Raw genomic sequence first — 9501 nt, 5'->3', positions numbered from 1 at the left:
AAACCGTCCCTTAGCGCAATCGGGGCATAGCGCGCGTGAACCGGCTCTTCACGCGTGCGCGCCCTTTAATGTATATAATAGAGAATTAAGTACAAAGACATATCCTAGGTAGTTAGATTCGGTAGGTAGGAAGTTAATGAGGGAGACGGCACCCTTCTTAAAGCTATAAAAGAGAGGGAGACGCGGGGAGAAAGGGATCGCGCTTTGAGGAGGACGAAGTGTTGTCGGACCGAAACCGAACGCTTCTCCTCTATTCGTTCTCCATCGCTCTTCTCTGCAGGTTTTCGGGAGGCTCGCGCTGCTTCGAGGAACACCCGTGTGCTTCCGGCAGCACCTCCATCCTTTCCCCTTTCGTGCGCAGACGAGCAGGCATCGGCATCTATTCGCCGGCCTGTTCGATTGTAACCGCTCGCATGCTCTGTCGTTTATTTGTCATTTGTTAATATATAAACATTCGTGTCTCTCTATCTCTGTGTCCATTCGTGTCTTCTGCGTTGACGGGCCGTGTCCCTGTGTTTCTTTGCTCATACGTAACCGGGCGTCTCTCTCTTTTTCTTTCCCCTTCTATCACCTGCTTTTCGGTTCAAGACCCCGGTGGTCCCGCCTCGTTTCTCCACGCACGTGCGTAGTAACGCGATAACGGGATATTATATGGTCATGCCCGTAACAAATAGGCTAAGTGATAGCTCAATGCAAGCTATGGGAGCCTTCGTTCTCTCCCCGGAAGAAGAATGCATCTTGGAGAGTGAAATAATAAGACTTAGACAGGAATCATTTGTGGTGAAAGTGGTGGGTAGTCAACCAAATCACCCGTTGTTGCGTTATTGGTTGCAAAGTTGCCTACAAGAAAACCTTGGAAGAATGAAGGACATCACATTTATGGGAAAGGGGTTTTACCATGTTACTGTGAGGCCTGAAACGAATGTATGCAAAATTATCACAACCCGTTGACATGGCATAATGCAAGAGCATATGTATTCAAATGGGATGTAGACTTTGACATGTGTAAAGCAAATGGGATGTAGTCCTTTCTCCCAGCCATTGGTAAAAGTATGGGAGGGCAATGCTTGGAAAAAACATTTGCAAAGAGAGTAAGTGAAACGCCAAGGATGAAATTAATTGTCTCTTATGTAAAGGCCCTACCATAATCAATGGTGCTAAGTAGCAAACTAATGTCTGACCATGTACAGCCAATGGAATATGTAGGACTCCCAGGGCAATGCTTTGTATGTAGACAAATGGGGCATATGGCCCAAGAATGCCCTAGAGGTAAGGAGACCATGCATCATAGAAATGGGAAGCATGGATGGAAAAGTCCAACAAGTCTGACACAACAAAACAATATGCGAATAATCCATGCAATGTGGATGAATGAAGATGGATGGAAGTATATAAACAATAAAGGAAAACAAAAAATTATGCTCGGACAAGAATGGCTTCCACTTAGCAACAAATATGAACTCCTAACCTTAGAGGACAATGAAAACATAGCTAATGACAAGGAAGCAAGATCAAAGGCAAATTCGGAGAGCAACTTTGTGAGTGCTATTAATTATACGCATACATTGCAGCAGGAAAACGGCTTGTTAGTGGTTGAAAATTATCAGATGCATTAGGAATGTATGGATAAGGTAGGAGAAATAAGAATTGGAAAGGACGTAAGCCCCTTCAAAGATCAAGATAAGTCACTAGTGACAAGCCAACATATTAAGGGGATAACAAAAATGAAAAGGCACATATGTGCTAGAAAAGAGGAAGAGAATGGAATGGAGACAAATAAAGGTATGTGTAAATGGTCAAGAGTGAAATGGAACCCTCACTACAAAGTGACCCCCCTATAGAATACCGGGCAACAAATCAAATTGAAACTGACAGGGAAAAAGTGGTTCAAGGAAATGTGTGGAGCTGAGATGAAGAAGGACAACATGTGTAGAATCAATATCTATAGTAATTGTGAGGACAAAGGTCAGATTGTTGGACTGTCCTATATGTTGGTCACTGGAAATAAGGAGCCCCACAATAGAGAAGAAGCACTCGGATGGTTGGAGCAACAAATGGGTGCTCATGTAGATTTAACATATGGTACCGCAATAGGTGTGAAAATGAAAAGACAATGGAAAGATGTCATGATATGGAGCTCGGGCAAGGCGAATGAGCAAGACATATGCTATATAATTGATCATAGAATTCATGGTATACCACCTTGAAATGGTGACACTAGAAGAGGATAATCTCCAAGATATGATCTTACGAACCTAGTGGAAGCTGAAAATGCATTGGTTGGGCCACTAAAGTGGCACTGTATATGTTGAAATGAATCTTAGCTTGCTAACATGGAATATACAAGGAATTGGTGGCAGCCAATTCCACATGAGGAAGAATGTATTAGCTGCTGAAATTCAGTGATGCATTGAGGTAATAGTGCCTGATGTTATCATGGTGCAAGAGCACTATCTAGATGGGGATAAGATCGACAAAATCGGAAACATTTGCCCTGGGATTTGGACCAATACATGGTCGGCAGCTACGTGGGACGGACAAATTCATGGGGGAGTACTCATAGCAATGAAATCTAAGTATAATGCAGCATTCACAAGCAGAGGGTGTTTAATAGAGGGTCGTGTTGTCTATATAAGGATAAAACACAAATATGGGCACTTAGGCATACTGAACATATATGCCCCAAATTCAGCTGTTGAAAGAAAGGAATTCTGGTTGCAACTAGTGGACAAGAAACCAAATGCAGATTCGTGGATCATGGAGGAGATTTTAATATGGTGGAGCAACAAGAAGATAGAAGCGAAAATGAAAATGGCACGGTGCAAGGGGTGGAAAAAGATGCATTGGATAAGTTTTGTTTAGCATATAATGTGATAGACTGTTGGAATGCACCTAACTTTCAAATGCAAAAAGAAAAATCTCTTCTATACTCTAGAGTAGGAGGAAGCGTGCATGGGAGGACAATGTCCAGGCTGGACAGATGGTATTTGGACCCTCGGCTCATCAATATGAAAGACAAATGCAGAATTTGTCCGGGAATGATGTTCTCAGACCATGCACCAGTCATGTTGCATATAAAAGAAAACATTTGATGCAATCCACATAACGTGAAGGTGAGCAAGGAGTTGGTTATGGACAATAAATGGACTAATGATATAAGAAGACTATGGTCTAATGTCAAATGGATGTATCATGATCCCGCTCATAGCATGGCTAGAAAAATTGAGGAATGTGCATGTTTCTTTCGGAAGAAAGCAACTGAAATTAGAAAAGAGATGAAGGAGAAACTACAAAGAATGCAATGGACACTCGCTTCTATGCAGCGACTAAGAGAACAATACCCGAATAATGTATGGATTAAGGCCCGACTAGAGGAGGCAAAATGCAAACTAGATATGTATCAGAAACTAAGGACTACTAATGTCTATCGAAGTACAACAGCAAGTTGGATGACGATAGAAGACCGTGTTACGGAAGGTTTTTTTGAAGCTGTAAAATGTAAAGGCTCTGGGACTCAACTTTCATGTTTGAAAAAGACTGATGGCACAATGACCACGTGCGAGGAGGAAATGCTTGAAATGGGCACAAGCTATTATATGCAACTATTGAATGTATGCAACGAGGAATAGATTGAGCAGGATGCCTTTAGAAATATAATAAACAGGATACCGAAGAGAGTTATTGCTCAGATGATGGACCGTCTAAATACCCTTATATGTATGCCGGAATTATGGGATGCAATTTCAGATATGAACAAACAAAGTTGTGCAGGCATTGATGGACTCCCTATATATTTTTATATTAAATATTGGGATCTAATTAAGGATGACATGTTGGAAGGGATGCAATACATTATGGCCAAAGGTTTAATGCCTCCAACAATGTGTAGAGGAATGAATTATTTAATTCCCAAGGATGGAAAAGATCTAGCAATGCTTTATAATTGGCTACCATTGACGATTCTCACTAATGCCTATAAGATCATGGCTAAAGTTGTCAATCGTAGAATGAAAACGGTCCTAGGGGACATAATACATACAACACAAACTGGCTTCCTAGAAAACCGGAGCATTTTTGACAATGTGATAGTTACTTTCTGGGAGTATTTAGCATGGGCGGAGGAGCAAGGAGTGGACCTAGCAGTAATGTTACTCGACTTCGAAAAAGCATATGACAAGATCTCATAGGAATTCCTAGAAGCAGTGATGGATGTCGTAGGCGGATCCTTGGATTGGTTGCCTTTTACAGGGATGCTTCCAGCAAAGTTTTAATGGTTGGAAGCTTGGGGAAGAGCTTTAGGATTACATGATCGATACGTCAAGGATGCCCATTGGCCCCATACCTATTCATTATTGCAACAGAAGCTTTGCATTATCATATTGTTGATAGATATTGGCAAATACAAGGCCTTCCCCTACCCGAGGATGCAGGAATGGTGCTTGATACAGAATATGTTGATGATACAACAACTTACGTTAAGGGGGATGCAAACAACTTGGACAGATTGCAAAGTGCAATAAATGAGTTTTGTAGGGGATTGGGTGTTAAAATAAACTAGAATAAATCAGTGGGCATTTTAGCAATAAGCCTGTGGTAAATTGGGCTCCAGACCCTACTTTCAGATGGTTGAGGAGAGGAGAAGCTACTAGATACTTGGGTTTCAAAATCGGGATGGACATTGATTGCTCAAAACACTACAATTTACTTGTGGACAAAATAAAAGTGAAGCTAATATGGTGGATGCAAGAAACCTATCCTTTGCAGCCAAGATTGTGATTGCAAATCAGGTTTTAATGACCACATTATAGCATATTATAGCATGTTCGATAATCCCACCCAAGTCGATGAAAGTGATAAAAAGGTTGATCAGAAATTTCTTATTGGGGGGCATAGAGGAAAAACATGCTCATGCAAAGGTTGCATGGACCACACTTATAAAAGATAAAAGTGAAGGTGGGATGGGACTAATAGATCCTGTGGTGCAAACGAAGGCCTTGCTATGCAAATTGGTGGTCAGGAGCTTGCAACCACCTGAGGCACCTAGGAAAATTCTTTGGCGACGCAAATGGAAGATGTGGTTGCCAAGACAAGGTGGAAGTTGGCCAAGTAGCGCTTTTGGGGGGTTTGTGCCAAAAATGTGACCCAAATACCGGGGATGTACACTGAGTATATGTGTTGTTGGAATTATGAGTACATGGCAAGGAATAAGACAGGGAATCGTTTGTAGGTGGAGAAATGATGCATATGCTCGAATGTACATGCCTATTGTTTGGAACCCACTAATTAAAGATGTGGATGGGCTGATGATAGGACAAAAAGCAAGCTTCAAATGGGCCGATTTAATCAATGCCCAAAGGGAATACCTTGGCAGATTGGAAGAGATTTCTATGTAATGATGTGGGCACTCAAAAGGCTAGAATATGGAGGATAAACAGGGGTAAATGCATGCTAATGAGGATTACATATGTCATTGCATGCAACAAGCAAACCTTGGAATACAAAGCCATAAGTCCCTCTGAAATTGAATGGACATCACTTATCGATGATGAAAATTATCTAATTGGAATTAAGGGAATGAAAGCAAGATCTAATTAGGCATGCTACTACAAAATAGAGCATAGAATGGTAATATGTGAGCAACCAGCTTATCAAATTGAAAGGCTGATTAGGTTGCTTGCAAAAAATGGAAAGGATATGATAGTTGACCCCAAGCCGAGTGAGATCAAACCAACGACAATGTGTTGGCCAATAGAAGGGCATTCAAATAAGTTATCATAACACAAGCAACAAAAAACCTATAAATAAAAGTTTATTCTTAACAAGAAGGGGGGAGAGGAGAAGAAGACACAAAAGCTGTAAGGATTTGAAAAGGTGGAAGACGAGGGATCTTAATCAAGCAGAGTATGAAGCTTCAACATTAAGAGGAGGCAACGAAGTCGTCGGTTGTTGGGGGATCTCATCAACAACCAAGGATTTCTCTCTTTTATGCTCCGCTACTTTCTCTTCTCCATCTCTCTTCCCCCTTCCTTGAGAACTATCTTCCTTGGTCCAACCTCTAGTAACTTGAATCTTATTTTATAAAAGATGATCTTATTTTGTAATCAAGCAATGTTTCCTTTCACCTATGTGTCTTGTCTGTTTGCCCATCTTGTGACGGGGAAGGTTTCAGGAAACTGTGCACCTCTCCTCCTCATAAAGGCGTTCGGAAATTCGCATGTGTGTTCTTGTCTCTTCCTTGTGTTTTTGTGTGTCTTGTGACGGGGAAGGTTTCGGGAAACCATGCACCTCTCCTCCGCATAAAGGTGTTCGAGCATTCGTGTGTATGTTCTTGGCTCTTGCTTGTACGTTTGGTCGTTTTATGATGGGGAAGGTTTCGGGAAACCATGCACCTCTTCTCCTCATAAAGGCATTCAGGCATTCATGTGCATGTTCTTGTCTCTTGCTTGTACTTTTGGTCATCTTGTGTTGGGGAAGGTTTTGGGAAACCATGCACCTCTCCTCCTCACAAAGGCATTTAAACTATTATGTCTTGTGTGTTTAACCCTTCCTCTCATGCGTTCATTCGTCTTGTAACTAGGGGTTGATTTGGGCTTGCCCATGCACCTATCCTTTTCACAAACACGTTCGAATATTTGTGTCTTAATGTGTGTAAGTTCCTCTTGTATATTTGTTCATCTTGTGGCTAAGGGGTTGATTCGGGTTTTCCCATGCAACTCTCCTTTTCACAAAACGATCGAACAATCGTGTTGTGCATGTGAGCCCTAAATCCTTCCAGTCCAAAACCCCGGTGGTTCCACCTCACGATTCACACTTAGTGACGGATTTTCACGACACTGTGTTTCTTGAAAATGTGCAGAGAAAAACGAATTTTTGAGAAATAATAATAATAAATTCATGTAAAAACCCCTAAGTGTGCACTTAACCGAATGATTACTAGTTTAGCGACCATATGATTAATCATAACAGAATGGTTACTAGTTTAGGGAGCATATGATTAATCATAATTGAATGGTTACTAGTTTAGCGAGCATATGCTCAATCATAACCGAATGGTTACTAGTTTATCGAGCATATGATCAATCATAACCGATGGTTACTAGTTTGGCGAGCATATGACCAATCACAACCGAATGGTTACCAGTTTAGTGAGCATGTGACCAATCATAAACCGAATGGTGAGCAGTTTAGCAAGCATGTGGACCAATCATAACCGAACGGTTACCAGTTTGGCGAGCATGTGATGAGTAAGAACCGAATGCTGGCTAGTTTAGCGAGCATATGACCAATCATAATGGTTCTATGATCTATCTATGTATATGTATTAGAGAGAGTACTAGAAGGCACGTGGAAGTATGTGGTGAGACTAGAGAGGACATGGCAGGACAGGTCATGGCAGGGCATGGCAGGACAGGACATGGCAGGACATGGCAGGACAGGACAAGACAGGACATGGCAGGATGGGACAGGACAGGACAAGACAGGACATGGCAGGATAGGACAGGACAGGACATGGCAGGGTAGGGCTGTTGTTGGAGCCCATGTGAGAGGCCCTGCCTTCCTTCCTTCCTTCCTTACCTCCTTCCTTTGTTGCTAAGGTCTCTTCTCCTTTTCTTGATCAAAGATACTCTCTCCTGCATGGTGGACAGCAAGGCAGAGCAGGGAGACTATGCCTCCAGACTTCCCATTTTGTCTTCCCCATCATCGCTCATCTCTCTCCGTTGATCCTTCTCCTCAAACCCTAACAGTCCCCCCTCCTCCTCTTCCTCCTCCTTTAGTTCAAACCCTAAATTGCATTATTCATCAGCAAGAATCAGAGGTCCTTCCCCTTGATCCTTCCGACCCCGATATTGTTCCTCAAGAATCGTCGAATCATCTTCGGCGAACCTTAACCCTTGGACCGCCACCGCCACCACCATCGTCATCGTCATTATTACCTCTTCTTTCTTTAGCTTCTTCTCCTGATCAGAGATGTTCTTTTCTGCCCCGAATGAAGACAAAGATGGGGAATTGCTTGGCATTTCCCTTCCGATCCAAGAGTATGTTCTCTTGTTGTTTCAGTAGTGGTGGCCACATCGAGGATGGGGGTTTGGAATTATATTCTCCGAGAACTTCTCTATGTTGCGGTTATGGTGATTATAAGTCCGAGTTTGTGCGCAAGATCTTGGAGAACAACACACTCCTCGGGAATGTCTCCTTCGATCAGCATGACAGATAGTAAGGAAGGTATTTTTCAAGGCAGTTTTGTCAAGGAACTTCATTTGATGGATCGATGACATGGAAGGCCGGTTGATGTAGATAATGGATTTGTTTTCAGGTGAGTTGAGGAACCATTATGCTTTCTTACTTTTTTCTCTGACTCACGGGTTTCAATTCGACATTTCGAATCACTTTCTAAAATTCTTTCTAATCACTTTCTGCGACCCAATGGTCTGTGAAAGAAATGTGATGCGTTCAAATTTCAATATCGAGGTTAATTATCAGCAATTCATTCAAAAAAATGAGGTTATCTTCTATAAATATTTGTATATGAATCTGAACAAGCCATTGCTTGGGAAGGGCTATCCATTCTTTGTATATGTACAATATTTTTTATGTATATAGATGAAATTTTTGCACATGTGCATGGGTTTTTGCATATGTATCTGGATTTATATGCTGCTATAGTGATTTTAAATATTGAACGCATGTAATATCAACTTACTTTGATTTTACTGCTGTGTTTTTGGTTTGACAAGTGTGCTTATATAGAAGAATATGTATCTCTTAACATGCCATCAAAAAATTTTAGAATGTGTGGTATTATACACCCAATGACAACTGTTGAATCAAAGCGGAAATTGAAAAAGAGAAGGATATAAAAATTATAGTAGGATTCCCTTGGTTCAAAATTGATGCAACAATTTCTGTTCAAATAATGAGAAAAACAGTCTCTTCTGAAGATGGATGATAAACAAAGAAAAGGAACGATGACATAAGGAGGTAAGAGGTATGTACATGCAGTAGTTTTAAGGTATGTATATACAGTGTTGATTTTCCAAATAAGATAGCTACATGTATCTACAGCTATACATGTACGGCCTTTTTGAAAACCGTAATCAAGAAAGGATTTTGCTTCTTAGCCAAAACTGGCTTCACTCTTACATATATCCCACTTAAATTCACTTTTGTGGTTCCTTCCATCCTTTCTACATTTGTGAACTTTATGCTGCTAATATTTCACCTAGGAGAACAGCTAAAATCTACATGGTATAAACATGTCATTATTGATTGGTTGTTTAAACATATAATCTAGCTTGGCTTTAGTATGGATTTTCTGCATATTTTCACACTTTTCCATCTTCTCACAAATAGAGTGATTCTGAACTCGTATGTGCTTTTCCTTAGAGTGGAATGCCGGATTCTTTGCCAAGTTCAAAACGCTCTTACGGAGAAGTCTGCTGCTGTTTTTGTCCAATAGCATTTGCGAACATCATGCCTCAATGCTAGCTTTTATAGCTGCAA

General features: G+C 41.1%; 1 long non-coding RNA gene across 1 annotated transcript; it reads left to right on the top strand.

Annotated features, from left to right (window-relative positions):
• Nucleotides 1-7623: 7623 nt before the first annotated feature.
• Nucleotides 7624-8617, top strand: LOC147860364 (uncharacterized). Its single transcript, XR_015530207.1, has 2 exons — nt 7624-8314; nt 8439-8617. It is a non-coding gene; the product is annotated as an uncharacterized LOC147860364 (long non-coding RNA).
• The last annotated feature ends 884 nt before the right edge of the window (nt 8618-9501 follow it).

The sequence above is a fragment of the Azolla caroliniana genome, unplaced genomic scaffold, assembly GCF_043228905.1.
Source record: "Azolla caroliniana isolate FFs.n. ecotype wild unplaced genomic scaffold, voAzoCaro1.0.p SCAF_9, whole genome shotgun sequence".
NCBI classification, from domain to species: domain Eukaryota; kingdom Viridiplantae; phylum Streptophyta; class Polypodiopsida; order Salviniales; family Salviniaceae; genus Azolla; species Azolla caroliniana.
This window is presented reverse-complemented; position numbering and strand designations above follow the sequence as displayed.